Genomic DNA, 14,871 nt, shown 5'->3' with positions numbered 1-14,871 from the left:
AGTTGTCATCGGTGCATGCAATAAAAATTGCTCTCTAAATATGTATGATCTATTAGTGTAAAGAAAATAAGCTTTATACGATCTTGTTATGGAAGCAATAAAAGTGACGGACTGCATAATAAAGGTCCATATACAAGTGGCAATATAAAGTGACGTTCTTTTGCATTAAGATTTTGTGCACCCAACCATAAAAGCGCATGACAACCTCTGCTTCCCTCTGCAAAGGGCCTATATTTTACTTTATGTCTTTTACTTTATGCAAGAGTCAAGGTGATCTTCACCTTTCCCTTTTTCATTTTATCCTTTGACAAGCACCTCGTGTTCGAAAGATCCTGCTATATATATCCAATTGGATGTAAGTTAGCATGAACTATTATTGTTGACATCACCCAAAGGTGAATACGTTGGGAGGCAACACTACAAGCCCCTATCTTTCTCAGTGTCCGGTTAAAACTCCATAACCATAAGTATTGTGTGAGTGTTAGCAATTGTAGAAGACTATATGATAGTTGAGTATGTGGAGTTTGCTAAATCAAAGCTCTGACATAGACCCTTCCTGAAAATAAGATGAATTGTAATTGTTTGATGACTAAGAATGAAGTTTGCTAGTTTTCAAGAAAGTTTATGGTCTATGCTTTAACATGTGAATAGCTTGTTACTTGATCTTGAGAAGTTTTATGAGATGAACTACTGTTATGACATATAATCATGCTAGAAAAGGTGACTGGAATTATCATTAGTCAAACTTGTGCACCTGCTAGCATTCACACTTCATAAATTCCTTCTTTTATCATTTACCTACTCAAGGACGAGCAGGAATTAAGCTTCGGGATGCTGATACATCTCCAACGTATCTATAATTTATGAAGCATTCATGCTATTTTATTATCTGTTTTGAATGTTTATGGGCTTTATTATACACTTTTATATTATTTTTTGGGACTAACCTAATAACTGGAGGCCCAACCCATATTGTTGTTTTCTTGCCTATTTCAGTGTTTCAAAGAAAAGGAATATCAAACGGAGTCCAAATGGAATGAAACCTTCAGAAAAGTTGTTTTTGGAACAAAAGCAATCCCGGGAACTTGGAGTGCAAGCCAGGGAAGCATCGAGGAGGCCACGAGATAGGGGGGCGTGCCCTCCACCCTCGTGGGCCCCTCGAGGCTCCCCCGAGCGACTTCTTTCGCCTATATAAGTCCATATACCCTAAAACCTTCGGGGAACACAATAGATCGGGAGTTCCGCCGCCGCAAGCCTCTGTAGCCACCAAAAACCTCTCGGGAGCCCGTTTCGGCACCCTGCCGGAGGGGGGATCCCTCACCGGTGGCCATCTTCATCATCCGGCGCTATCCATGACGAGGAGGGAGTAGTTCACCCTCGGGGCCGAGGGTATGTACCAGTAGCTATGTGTTTGATCTCTCTCTCTCGTGTTCTCTATGGCACGATCTTGATGTATCGCTAGCTTTGTTATTATCGTTGGATCTTATGATGTTTCTCCCCCTCTACTCTCTTGTGATGAATTGAGTTTTCCCTTTGAAGTTGTCTTGTCAGATTGAATCTTTAAGAATTTGAGAACACTTGATGTATGTCTTGCCGTGCTTATCTGTGGTGACAATGGGGTATCACGTGATCCACTTGATGTATATTTTGGTGATCAACTTGTCGGTTCCGCCCATGAACCTTTGCATAGGGGTTGGCACACGTTTTCGTCTTGACTCTCTGGTAGAAACTTTGGGGCACTCTTGAAGTACTTTGTGTTGGTTGAATAGATGAATCTGAGATTGTGTGATGCATATCGTATAATCATGCCCAAGGATACTTGAGGTGATAATGGAGTATCTAGGAGACATTAGGTTTTTGGTTGATTTGTGTCTTAAGGTGTTATTCTAGTATGAACTCTATAATAGATTGAATGGAAGGAATAGCTTCGTGTTATTTTACTACGGACTCTTGAATAGATAGAACAGAAGGGATAACTTTGAGGTGGTTTCGTACCCTACCATAATATCTTCGTTTGTTCTCCGCTATTAGTGACTCTGGAGTGACTCTTTGTTGCATGTTGAGGGATTGTTATATGATCTATCTATGTTATTATTGTTGAGAGAACTTGCACTAGTGAAAGTATGAACCTTAGGCCTTATTTCCTACCATTGCAATACCGTTTGTGCTCACTTTTATCATTAGTTACCTTGCTGTTTTTATAATTTCAGATTACAAAAACCTATATCTACCATCCATATTGCACTTGTATCACCATCTCTTCCCCGAACTAGTGCACCTATACAATTTTCCATTGTATTTGGTGTGTTGGGGACACAAGAGACTCTTTGTTATTTGGTTGCAGGGTTGTTTGAGAGAGACCATCTTCATCCTACGCCTCCCACGGATTGATAAACCTTAGGTCATCCACTTGAGGGAAATTTGCTACTGTCCTACAAACCTCTGCACTTGGAGGCCCAACAATGTCTACAAGAAGAAGGTTGTGTAGTAGACATCACAACTTATTTTGTATGATCTTACACAACGGCGGAGCTATGTGTGTCTTTGGGGGGCTATGGCCCCCAACCTTGATATAATTACTGAAGAAAAAAAATGGGATCTTAAATACAAGAAAGTGTAGTAATTAGCCCCCCCCCCAAGCATTCATGTTTTCTATTTAAACCCCCTTGACATCTTCGTCTAGCTCCGCCACTAATCTTACATATATTATTAACATGCTCCAATCATAAAGTACCATATATACTACCTACAAAGGGGATTAAAATTAATTAAAATGGTAACTTTTGTTGTGTGGTTTTATCAAGCCTATTAATAACGGTGTTTTTTTTCATATTTTTAAGTGATATATTTATATATGTTAGTTTTTTTACATATCAAGTCGTGGTTAAAAGTAAATACAAAATACCAATAGAGATTGCAGGGACAAAAGTTCGGTCGAGGGGATTGTGACGGTTGCCTTGCAGCACAAATGTTGCATTGGGATGTCTAAGGCGGGAGAATGGAAGCGGGCATGATATGTTGTTGTAACTTGACTCTCGTTTACAAGCATGCAGATGTCATCGAGCACCGACTATCAAATACTGGAGGAAAAATTCCACCTAAACCAGACTAAGGAGTGTCACGATTAAAGAGGAAATGGTTAAGGTGTTGCTCCTCCTAATTGTTTTTCGTGGCAAAAACAAAGTGCACCCCTCCCTCCTTATGTTGGTCGCACAACACCTGAAAGTGTGACCCCCTACGTTGATCACATAACGCCTGAAGTACGTCCCTTCACATTGATCGCACAACGCCTGAAGTGTGACCCCTTACAATTGGTCGCACAAACCCATCATGGCCCCTCTTCGAGCATATGCCTGGAGAGAGAAAGACAAGAGAACAACAAATGGATAGGGGTACTTTGCTCTTTGATTGTGGGCTCTTCTTCAGATTTCAAAGGGCCAAAGAACTATTGTGAGTCAGTCTCCATAAAAACATCCGCACTTTGCCTGGAAGGTCAATCTGCCACAATTGTTTCCAGTTCTGCAGTTGCACCACTTGTCTGCTGGAAGGACTAGCATCCTGGTAGCCTTCCAACATTGATGAATATTAAGAGAAAGCACATCGATCTGGACACTAGATGCCCCATGTGCTTGAGACTTGACGAGGATGGGGAGCATCTTTTTTCGAAGTGCAAGAAGGTGAAGGCTGTGTGGAGGGAACAGTACTTGGAAGATGTCTGGATAGCACTTTGTGAGTGCACTGACGCAAATGAAATGATGAGGAGTATATGCTCCCTTCCGACCAAAAAGAAGCTGTGTGTGGTGGTCCTTCTCTGGGACTGGTGGACGACGAGAAACAAAACGTACGCGGGCGAGAAACAACGATCGACAGCCGAAGTGAGCGCCTTCATTACTAAGCACCTGACAGACTTTCAGAGTCTCAAAATACAACTCGCCGCGACAGCTCCAGTCTTAGTTCAGCATACTTGGACCCCTCCTGAAGCGGGCCTCATAAAATTCAACATGGACGCATCTTTCCATGGTGATTCAGAGTTGAGGGCCTGGGGGTTCATGTCAGCGTCCCTAAATGCGTCCCTGTTACAGAAGAACAGAAGAAGCTGGAGACAAGCGATCAAGGTATTGTAGCAGTTCCGACAAGCAAAGCAAGCACGGAAGGAAGCGTTCAAGAGGAAGGCCCGGCCCAACGGCCCAGGCGCAAGACCAATACGCCCAAGTGGTTGAAGGACTATTCCACGGCCCGTTAACTGTGTTAATGGTCGATAGATAAATAGTTGCCTCGCTCTCTCTCTGTGGTTGGGCTGGAAAGTAGTGACGGCTTCGGCCAGTGTAATCGGATAGCTGTGTGGGTGGTTGGGAGGAAGCTACCGAAACTCATCCCCAATTTGAATTCGAATCCCTAATCCTTCCTAGATCCGCTGCGTTGCTTACAGTTGGTATCAGATTCAGTAGTCCTGGAGCTGCCGCGGCACCAGCACGGGACACGGTGGCGTGATCGGCAGCGAGCGAAGGCGATGGACAAGCTGTCCGAGGACGGGCACGGTGTGTACGCATTCCTGCGGGCGGACTTCACCGCCGATCTGGACCAGCGCTTCAAGGAGCACGGTGAGAATCTCCTCATCACCGTCGACAAGCTGATTCAAGCAAACACGGTCACGCTTGATGGGTTGCTGCCGGCGCGCGTTGACGGCGTGCGCGACGACATCAATCTCAAGCTCGAGCAACTCCGCGGCAAGTGGCCGAAGGAACAACCAGGGCACGCCGAGACCTCGTCGTCTCGTTTGGCTGGGAGTGGTTGCGGTACTGCTTCTGACTCCCTCGGCATCGATCCGGAACACCGGGGGAAGGCACATAATACATATGTCCCTCCTCCGGTCAGAGGTGCGCGTGATTCCAATTTCCATGCTCGTTCCCCTCCTATCCGTGATTCGACTCCTCCAGATACTACTGATGCCTTTTCCTTTGGTGTTCGGGCTGATCTTCCTCGTTTCGACGGCACCAATCCGCGGCTGTGGCAATCCCGTTGTGAGGATCAGTTTCGGCTATGGTGCACTCCTCAGCACAGATGGGTTTCGTTGGCAACGTCTTAGTTTGAAGGAGCAACAGCTCGTTGGCTGGAATTAGCACAACGCAGATCCCCTCATGCCAATTGGTCTGAATTTTGTTGTAGTTTGCAGAGTCGCTTTGGCAGGAACCAGCACCAAACTCTGCTTCGTCAGTTGTTTCGCATTGCACAAACTAGTACTGTTGCTGATTATGTTGATCTATTTGCTGACTTGTATGACCAGTTATCAGTGTATGAAGAGGCTCCTAATCACCTGCATTACACGACACGGTTCCTCGATGGCCTCAAACCAGGCGTTCGTGTTGCTGTCGCTCTCCAGAAACCAAGAGATCTCGATGCCGCTTATGATCTGGCGTTGTTGCATGAAGAACTCGGGGAAGGGGTTACACCACTTAACAGTTTGCATGGTATGAAATCTGGTCCGCACCCACTTCCTCTTCCGCCCAAAATTCGTTAGTCTGAAGATAAGCGATAGTCTGAAACTCTGAAAACTCCCTCGACTGATGATAAATGGTCTGCTCTCCGTGCTTATCGCAAATCAAAAGGACTTTGTTTTGTGTGTGGAGAACATTGGCCAAGAGATCATGTATGCCAATCCACGGTGCAGTTACATTTTGTGCAGGAGCTGATTGATCATGTTCAGGCCTCAGACACTAGTTCGACTGACTTATCTGATGCTGATTCAGTTTCAGTTCATAGCATGCGCTTGTCAGCAGCAACAATTGGCAAAGACCCAATGCACCTTCGCTTCAGTTGGAAATACAGCTTCAGGACCATACATTGATCTTCCTGGTGGATTCTGGTAGCACCCACTCCTTCATATATAGTGCATTTGCTCCTCTTCTCCTAAATGTGCAAGATACAGCTGTAGTTTCAGTTATTGTGGCTGGTGGTACTTCTTTGCAGTGCTCTCAGATGTTGAAAAAGTGTCAGTGGAGTTGCTGTGACCACTAGTTTTCTTCTGATTTCAGATTACTTCCACTGTCCACTCATGATGGAATTTTGGGCCTGGATTGGTTATCTCAGCATAGTCCTATGCAAATAGACTAGGTTCAGAAGTGGTTGTCATTCAGAGACCAAGGGCATACAGTAACCTTGCAGGGCCTCCTTCCTTCAGAATTTGCTCTGACAGTTGTGTCCTTGTCCATCCTTCATTGTTCTAATGACCAGCAAATATGCCCTGAGGTGCAGGCTCTTTTGGACAAGTTTCATACAATCTTTGAGGCACCAACTGGACTTCCTCCTCGAAGAATGCAGGACCATTATATTCCCCTGATTCCAGGTGCACGGCCAGTTTCTGTCAAACCATATAGGATTTCCCCCCAGCTTAAGGATGAACTGGAAAAACAGATTCAAGAACTATTGTCCTTGGAAATGATTAGACCAAGAAAAAGTCCATTTTCCTCCCCGGTCCTGATGGTCAAGAAGAAAGAAGAGGGCGAATGGAGATTGGTTGTAGATTTCAGACATCTGAATGCAATTACTCTGAAAAGCAAATATCCAGTGCCAATTATAGATGAATTGCTGGATGAACTAGCTGGGGCATGTTGGTTTACTAAATTGGACCTCAAAGCTGGATTTCACCAAATAAGATTAGCACCAGGAGAAGAGTACAAAACTGCTTTTCAGACTCACCATGGTCACTTTGAATTTCTGGTGGTTGCTATGGGATTGACAGGGGCTCCAGCAACTTTCCAAGGGACAATAAACTTTGATCTCTCTCCTCTTCTCAGGAAATGTGTGTTATGTTTCTTTGATGACATATTAGTTTTCAGTAAAACATTCAGAGAACATTTGGAGCACGTTGCCCAAGTTCTGGCAATTCTAAAAGAAAAAGAGTGGAAAGTTAAAATGTCCAAATGTGCTTTTGCTCAACAGGAGATTGCTTACCCGGGACATGTCATTTCTGACAAAGGAGTATCTACTGATCCTGCTAAAATAACTGCTGTCCAAAACTAGCCCACTCCCACCAATGTTAAAGAGGTTAGAGGTTTCCTTGGACTCAGTGGTTACTACAGGAAGTTCATCAAGCACTATGGGATCATTGCTAAACCTCTAACTGAACTTCTCAAGAAAGGGACGCCATTTGTGTGGACTAGCATTACTGAAGAAGCTTTCCAAGTGCTCAAACAGGCTCTCATATCTGCTCCTGTGTTGGCTGTGCCTGATTTTTCCAAAACATTCACTATGGAAACTGATGCCTGTGACTATGGTGTTGGTGCTGTGTTAATGCAACAGGGCCACCCCCTAGCTTATGTCAGCAAAGCTTTGGGTGTTAAAAACAGGGGGTTATCAGTTTATGAGAAGGAATACTTAGCTATCCTGCTAGCAGTAGATCAATGGAGATCATACCTGCAGATCCAACAGTTTGTAATCAAGACTGATCAAAAAAGTTTGGCACATCTGCAAGATCAACGCCTTCACACTCCGTGGCAACAGAAATGTCTGACCAAATTGTTGGGACTGAACTACACTATTCAATACAAACATGGCACTTCCAATACTGCTGCTGATGCACTATCCAGGAGGCCTCCTGATGAAACCCAGATATATCAGATTTCCAGTGCCCAGCCCACTTGGATGCACGAAATCATTACAAGTTATAGCCAGGATTCTACAGTTCAAGCTATACTGCAACAATTAGCTGTTGATCCTCACTCTAAGCCGCCATATACTCTACACCAGGGCATTTTGCGTTATAAGAACTGCATTTGGGTTGGCCAGGACTCTGATCTGCAAATGAAAATTTTCACTGCATTCCATGCCAGTCCAGTAGGGGGTCACTCTGGGTTCCCTGTTACATATAAGAGAATTATTCCTCTTTTCAGGTGGCTTGGTATGAAAAACTTCATCAAATCTCGAGTGCAGTCTTGTTTGATATGCCAGCAAGCAAAATCTGAGAGAGTTAAGTACCCTGGACTCCTATCTCCCCTCCCAGTTCCTTCCAAAGCATGGGATACAGTCACTATGGATTTCATATCAGGTCTTCCCTCCTCATATCAGTACAACTGCATATTGGTGGTCATTGACAAATTTTCCAAGTATGGCCACTTTATGGGGCTCACACATCCCTTTAATGCATAAAAGGTTGCTGAAATTTTCTTGGACAATGTTTATAAGTTGCATGGTATGCCCAGGTTGATCATTTGTGATAGGGATCCCATATTCACAAGTGCATTTTGGAAGATTCTTATTTCCAGAACTGGTGCTGAACTAAACATGAGCACAACTTATCACCCTGAAACTGATGGGCAGACAGAAAGAGTTAATCAGCAAATTGAATGTTTCTTGAGATGCTTTATCAGTGCTCACCCTGCTAAATGGAGTAAATGGCTCTCTCTCTGTGAGTTCTGGTACAACACTAACTGGCATTCTGCCCTGAATAAATCTCCATTTGAAATCATTTATGGCCAAACACCCATGTACTTTGGAATCTCTGAGTCTGACACAATTGCTCCTCTGGATATTCAGTCTTGGTTAGACTCATGTCAGTTGGTGATCGATTCGGCCAGGCAACACTTGCTCCATGTGCAACAGCGAATGAAGCATCAGGCAGATAAGAAACGCACTGAACGGGAATTTGCTGTGAATGACGTGGTTTTCCTCAAGCTTCAACCGTATGTGCAGTCCTCCGTTGTCAGACGCGCCAATCACAAGCTTTCCTTCAAATTCTTTGGCCCTTACAAGATTGTGGAAAAGATAGGTGAAGTGGCTTATAAACTGGATCTTCCGCCATCCAGTCGTATTCACCCGGTGTTCCATGTTTCACAGCTCAAGTGTTTCATCCCACCTGCTACGACAATTCAACAGCAGTTACCATCTCCTGCAGCCCTGCTTCAAGTTCCTCTCCGTATATTGGACCACCGATTTCGATCCGCAGGACACAAGACAGTGGTGCAAGGCTTAATTCTCTGGAGCGGGGGTTCTCCTGAAGCTGCCACTTGGGAGGATTTGGATTCTCTAACGCAACAATTTCCTCGGGCACCGGCTTGGGGTCAAGCCGGTTCGCAAGGAAGGGGGGATGTCAGTGTCCCTCAATGCGTCCCTGTTACAGAAGAACAGAAGAAGCTGGTGACAAGCGATCAAGGTACTGTAGAAGTTCCAACAAGCGAAGCAAGCGCAGAAGGAAGCGTTCAAGAGGAAGGCCCGGCCCAACGGCCCAGGCGCAAGACCAATACGCCCAAGTGGTTGAAGGACTATTCCACGGCCCGTTAACTGTGTTAACGGTCGATAGATAAATAGTTGCCTCGCTCTCTCTCTGTGGTTTGGCTGGAAAGTAGTGACGGCTTCGGCTGGTGTAATCGGATAGCTGTGTGGGTGGTTGGGAGGAAGCTACCGAAACTCATCCCCAATTTGAATTCGAATCCCTAATCCTTCCTAGATTCGCTGCGTTGCTTACAGTTCATGGCGCGGAATGAGAGGGGGACGTTCCTGTCGGCTGCTGCTGGCAAGATGGTGCATGTTCGCTCTGCCTTTCAGGCTGAGGTGATCGCTTGTATGAAGGCAATCGAAGGAGCAGCTGATCTGGGAGCACAAAGGATTATTTTTGAATCAAACTGTTTGACAATGATCACTGTGCTCAAGGGGCGGGAGTACGATGCTGCTGAACTCAGCGTCCTCTTTAGGGAGGCCAAAAGCAGGTGCCATGCATCTTTTGAATTTTATGACTTTATGTTCTGTCGTCGAGACTGTAATAAGGTTGCGCACGCTTTGGTGTAGTTTGCTATGGGTGCTTTTTTTAGCAAAAACTCGCCCTCTTTATTCATCCAAAGCAATCATCATAGGTACAAGGTTTGGGTCATGAGGATTACCCAACCAAAGATGTCTACCTACCTCAAGATTACATGCAAACTTGGCGAGATTATGAGCCTCAACATTAAAATTCCTACGCTCGTGTATGAAAGAACTAGAAATAAAACTAATACACTGGGTCGTTATTTCATGTACTATAGAAGCATTTGGACCTCCTGTCCCTCTGTTGATGTCATTGATTGCCTCCTGGCAATCTGAAGCCACCCAAACCTCTCTGATCGCCAGATCATCTGCTAATGACAATGCTTCTCTGCATGCGCATGTTTCCAAGATCAGAGGATCATTAATTCCCCGTAGAACCACCACCGAAGATCCTAGATATAGGCCAGTTTGATCCCGACACACAGCTGCGACCGCTCCACCATAATGTGTCCTAGCAACAGCACCATCAACGTTAATCTTCACGCATCCCGCTGGGGGTGGAAGCCACCTTCTGACCCGCGACCTCGGAGCAGAACTGGTCTCCTGGCGAGTACCATTAGGTTGTAGGAGGCCCAACTCGGCAATGAAGTTGGTGACAAAGGACACTATATGTTGGGGACTTTGGAAGATCGATTCGTAAATAGCCTTCCTTCTCGCGTACCACACCGCCCATAGCGTGACTACTAGCTTAGTAAAGCTTGCTTGATCCATTTTCTCATTTAACTCAAACAACTAGATTCTCGCATTTGGTTCCATGACCTCCGCCGCTTGGGCTACTAGTTCGTCATCGAGCAAAGCCCACACACATCGCGACGTAGTGTAGGACATGAGAGCATGCCTCCATGAGTCCTCGCAGCCACACAGTGGGCAAACATCCTGATCGGCCATATTCCTCCTCTTCAAAATATCCAGAGTTAGTAGAGAGTGGTGCGCCAATATCCACAAAAATATTCTGATTTTGGACGGTATTTTTAGCTTCCATAGAGAACACCAAGACTTCTCATCTCTTGCAGAATTGGAAGATCTGCTTCCTCCTTCTAACCACTCCTCTCTTTGTAGCTTTGTTTTCAACAGAAACTTGTATGTCGAACTAACGCTGAAGACACCTTTCCTGTCTGGATACCAAGCCCAAAAGTCATCTATATTTGCTGTGCAAATAGGAATTTTCAGAATAGCATTTGCATCAATAGGTAGGAACACCGAACGGATCAGGGCTTCATTCCAAGAGGCTGGCGCCGGCAAGAGTAACTCGGAAACATACTGTGGAGGGTTTGCCACGAGATAGGTGATCGGGCGCGGTGTCATTTCCTTTGGTATCCAATTATCAGCCCATATGTTCGTGCCCCCACCGTTGCCAATCCGGCGGATTAAACCTTGCTTCAATAGGTCCCGTCCTTCCACAATCGCCCACCAAACCTGTGACGGTCGTGACCCCAAAGCCGCTTCTAGGATGGAGCTATCAGGTTAATATGAAGCCTTAAAAATTCTTGCACTTAAACTATCTGGTTCTTGCAAAAGCCTCCACGCCTGTCTCGATAACAAAGCCAAGTTGAAAAGCTCAAGATCTCTGAAACCAAGACCCCCAAGATTTTTCGGCCTGGTCATCACATCCCATGAAACCCATGCTGGTTTGCATTGCCCTTGTCTGCATCCCCACCAAAACTTCCTAATGATGGTTTTTATATGATCACACAAACCCCTCGATAGCTTGAAACATGACATAGAAAATACTGGAATGGCCTGGGCTACTGACTTTATAAGAACATCCTTTCCACCTGCCGACAGACATTTGCCCATCCACCCTTTGACCTTATCCCACACCCGGTCACTCAAATATTTGAATGTTCCCTTCTTTGAGTGCCCCACATCAGTCGGCAACTCGAGGTACCTATCACTCAAAGATTCATTAGGAACTTGCAAGAACCCTTTGACAGCATTGCGGACTATCTCCGGGCATCCTCTGCTGAAGAAAATAGAAGATTTGTTCTTGTTTATTCTCTGCCCCGACGCCATACAATAAGTATCCAATAGGTTTGGAACTTCCTCCGCTCCATCAACACTTGCCCTGAAAAACAGCAGGCTGTCATCCGCGAATAAAAGGTGATTAACCGCCGGCGCCGACGAAGCCACCTTAATGCCGCTGAGCTGGGATGACTGATTCTGGGATTTTAGGAGGCATGAAAGGCCCTCTGCTGCTAACAAAAACAGGTATGGAGAGATGGGATCTCCCTGTCGAATACCCCGTGTAGGTTTAAATTCCTCTGACTTGACACCATTGAACATAACAGAAAAAGATACTGAGCTCACCATATTCATAACAATGTCCAGCCAAGGGGTCGCAAACCCCAATTTCTCCATGATAGATCTGAGATATGACCATTCCACTCTGTCATAAGCCTTCATCATATCTAACTTCAACGCAGCAAAATAGTTATTCTTCGATCTGTTTCTCTTCATGAAATGCAAGCACTCATAAGCTGAGATAATGTTATTAGTGATAAGCCTCCCTGGAACAAAAGCTGATTGCTCCTCTGATATTATGTCCGGAAGGATTACCTTTAGGCGGTTAGCAAGGACCTTCGAAGCAATCTTGTAGAAAACGTTACATAGACTAATGAGACGAAATTGAGATAGTAACGTAGGATTTGATACCTTGGGGATGAGAACCAAAATAGTATCGTTTAAGCATGCAGGGCTCTCGTCGCCCCTCACGATAGCCAACACATCATTAGTCACCTCTTCCCCACAGATATCCCAGCGCCTCTGGAAGAAGTGAGCTGGGAACCCATCGGGTCCCGGTGCTTTAGTCGGAAACATCTGAAACAGAGATGTCTTGACCTCCTTTGCCTCATAAGGTGTCATAAGCGATTCATTCATTGCCGCCGTTACCTTAACAGGTACATGCTGAAGCACGTCCGCCACCCCCTCTACCCCCTCGGAGGTATACAAATTTTTATAGAATTCCAGCGCCATCTGTTGCATCTCAGTTGGTTCTTCTGTGAGAGCACCATTTGGCCCTTGAAGAGCCTTGATAAGGTTTTTTCTTCGCCGCATCGAAGCCCTCAGGTGGAAAAAATGGGAGTTCCGGTCACCCTCAGAGAGCCACTCAACGCGGGAGCGCTGTCGCCACATGATCTCTTCACGCAGATACAATTCTATGAGACGGTCATTGATTTTGATCTCTGCATGAGATGGCCCCGTGCGTGTGGGATTGCTTCGCAGCCGATCAAGTTCTTTTTGCAATGTCTTTATCTCCCCACGCACACTCCCAAAAGTGGTCCTCGACCAGTCCCCCAAGCTACTGGCCAGTTCCTCAAGTTTTAAACGAACCTCATCAGCTGTCGAATTATGGCCGTCAAACTGCCATACATTCTGCACCATGGGCTGTAAGTTAGGGTGTCTGTCCCACATGACCTCATAACGAAACTGCTTGGCTCTGTTTTCTCCATTTACTGGTTGGGTCGCATGCACAAGAACCGGCTTGTGATCAGATGTTGCGGCTTCCAGGTGCTCCACCACCGCTCCGGAAAATAGATCACACCATTCCGCCGAGGCTAGTGCTCGGTCTAACCTTACTCTAGTGTAGGAACCACCTGTAACTTTTTTCTCATACGTCCATGAGGTTCCCTTGAACCCGAGATCCAATAATCCACAAACATCAACCGCATCTCTGAAACCTTGGATCTGAGCCTGACTCCTCGAGCCTATACCGTCGTGTTCATCATGTTTCAACACTTCATTAAAGTCCCCAATGCAAATCCATGGCAAGCTCTAGAGTGTAGATAAATTTTTCATAGTGTCCCAAGTGTGATGTCGAAGATGTGTTTGTGCCTCCCCATAGAAACACGGAAATCTCCATGGTTGCTCACCTATTTCATTCACTTTGCTATCAATATGATACTTGGAGTAGCCCAAAACTTCCAACTTTATTTCATTATTCCAGAACAAACAAAGACCTCCACTCCTCCAAGTGGAGCTAACAGCAAACGAGCAATCATAACCTAGAGTATTTTTTAGAGCTTCCGCTTTTCCTGCACTAATCTGAGTTTCTAAAATACAAAGGACTCTAGGGGCAAACTTTTTCGCGAAATCGCGCAGCTCGTGAACTGTCGGGGCGTTGCCAATCCCGCGACAGTTCCAGCAGAAGAGATTCATTGTGCCCGGCGACACTCCTCGAGGGAGCCCGCCGATTGTGCATCATCTTTAGTTGTTGTAGTCGCTGAGGCCAAGCCTCCATCACCAGGTTCATCATTCTTCTTCATCTTATCCTCGTCCTCACTGCATAGCTCCTTCCTGATTCTCTTACATTCTTTGCGTGGAGAGACGTACACCGGCGGCATCGGGAGGACTGCCGGCAAGGCTGCCACCATCGCCAGGGAGTTCACATCCCCCGGTTCCTGCAGTGTACCAGATGGACCAGGACATGAATGGCTCTCCACAGAAGTGTGCTTATTTGATTGCATTCCCTCCTTCGCCACCAATGCATTGTTCCCATCTTCTCGAGCAACATCTTCCTTTTCAACCTCCTCAGCTCTTCTGTCATTAGCATGCCCCGGGTTATGGTTCTGGGCATTAAATCTCCAACTCTAGTTAGTGTTGTAGTTTCCCCTTCCCCTCCCCCTACCTCTCCCTCCCCCCATAGGGTTGTAGTTAGGGTTGCTATGGGTGCTGCGACGATTCTTTTTGTGTGGGTTTTCTATGCCCCAGACTTTGTTTCTGATATGGTGATCACCAATACGGTGCACCGAGTTTAAGTGGAATATACATGACATTCCTTTAAAAAGGGCCAAACAACTGAGACAACAAAAATAGGGCAACAAATTCATCACACGAGGTGTACCTACCTTTTCTCTCCCTCCCCGAGTCCTGACTTACCGAGGCGGCTCTAAAATCTCTCTCTCTCTCTCTCTCTTTCTCTCCCAAAAGAAAAGCGGCTCTAAATCTCTCCTCATAGTCAACCACCGTGCCCTATATCTGCCGCCGTGCTGTACCTTAGCGTCACCGGCGGCGCCTCGATCCTGCCGGCCGACGCCGACGCCCCACGCCCCACGCCCCCCATCCCCACCGCCACCCCCA

This window comes from Triticum dicoccoides, chromosome 7B (genome assembly GCF_002162155.2).
Source record: "Triticum dicoccoides isolate Atlit2015 ecotype Zavitan chromosome 7B, WEW_v2.0, whole genome shotgun sequence".
In the NCBI taxonomy this organism is placed as follows: Eukaryota; Viridiplantae; Streptophyta; class Magnoliopsida; order Poales; family Poaceae; genus Triticum; species Triticum dicoccoides.
The sequence above is the reverse complement of the archived record's forward strand: the minus strand, read 5'-3'. Positions refer to the sequence as shown.